General features: G+C 38.1%; 1 protein-coding gene across 1 annotated transcript in view; it reads left to right on the forward strand.

Annotated features, from left to right (window-relative positions):
* The first annotated feature begins 49 nt into the window (after positions 1 to 49).
* Positions 50 to 1,432, forward strand: part of LOC109205897 (50S ribosomal protein L30-like) — a 2,573-nt gene continuing 1,190 nt past the window's right edge. The window contains exon 1 of the mRNA XM_019368655.1: positions 50 to 151. The gene's annotated coding sequence lies outside the window, so the exon portion shown is untranslated. The remainder of the gene's footprint in view (positions 152 to 1,432) is intronic.

The raw sequence follows: 1,432 nt of genomic DNA on the forward strand, positions 1-1,432 counted from the left end.
GGAAGAGGTTCTTTTGGCGGGCCGAATCGGGTGATGTTGGCCCAAATAGTAAATAGGAGTTTCCAAAACACAGAAAGCCATAGGGCAGAGGGAAAGTCGTAAAGTTCACCATAGAGGAGCAAAGTTCAGTCTTCAGTGAGGACTTGGCCAAGTAAGTTTGCAATTTGATCTTCATAACACTATTTCTAAAATGCCCTTTAGGATTTTGGGTGTCTCTAAGTTGTCTTGTTTATTAACTTCTGATGTTAATTAGAATGAAAACCTGTTAATTATTCCCTCATGGAATCCTAAAATATTAATTATAGTGGAAGAGACATTATGTGAAGTCCTTGAAAAAAAATTTCAATTTTTCTCTTTCCATCTCAGCTGGAAGAGGTATTGAACTCGTAAAAAATTTATTTTGCTCGTTAGCGAACAAGAAAAGAAATTGATTTTGCCATTTTTTGTGGTAATTACTTAGATGTTAGCTTTTCTTTTTATTACTGAGAAATCTGTCTGGAATCAACCCTTAGAAGTTAGAACCATGTCTGGAACCGCAGCCTTCAGAACTTGGGGATAATGGACCCGCTCCTCTATCCTTCTACATTTAGATAGGAGACTTAGTTCCCTTGGCACAGAGCTCGAACTTGTGACCTAAGCCACTATGCTTTCTGTTGATACCTTGATGGTACTGATATATTGTCTCTTCTCAGTCTTTTCCGTCTTCTTGAGCCGAGGGCCTATCAGAAACAGCCGGAGGCTGCCCCATCGGCGTAGGGGTTAAGTCTGTGTACACACTACCCTCCCCATATCCCACTTGTGGGATTTTACTGGGTCGTCGTTGTTGTTGTTCTATTGCTACTACTGCTAGTCAACCCGTTTCTTGAAGAAGATGTCAATTACTTCTTCAGGCTTTCATGAAATGTGATACTGTTCCTGTTAATTGACTCCTAATCTTTTCCAGTAGTGGTGTATAATAATTAAGCTACTCAGTCGTAGAACTTCCTAATACTATGAAATACATGTAAGAATTAATCATATAGATAAATAATCAATTTTGAAATATATGGAGTATGGACCACATTTTGTTAAACCTTGGGGAGAATCCTGCGTTCTCCCGGTCTGAGTACATGTTTACTGATATTTGTGATAATGAACCAAAGTTCCTTATGAGTTTACACTAAGCAATGTTATGTAAGACTCATTACAGTTCTGCCCACTATGAGTTGGTACTCCTTCCATTTTTACCTCATAACATTGAGAAAATCATTCTCTAACTTTCATAGCTTCCGGCAACATCACACTTTGAATGTTGATGCTTATGGATTTTACTTTATGCATCCCCGCAGATACTAAAAATATGAAAAAAAAAAATATTATACATACATGTATTTTCATATTTGTAAAGGACGTGCCACTAAGCAGGCTTAAAACATCAATACCCCCCCCCCCC

The sequence above is a fragment of the Nicotiana attenuata genome, unplaced genomic scaffold (assembly GCF_001879085.1).
Source record: "Nicotiana attenuata strain UT unplaced genomic scaffold, NIATTr2, whole genome shotgun sequence".
In the NCBI taxonomy this organism is placed as follows: Eukaryota; Viridiplantae; Streptophyta; class Magnoliopsida; order Solanales; family Solanaceae; genus Nicotiana; species Nicotiana attenuata.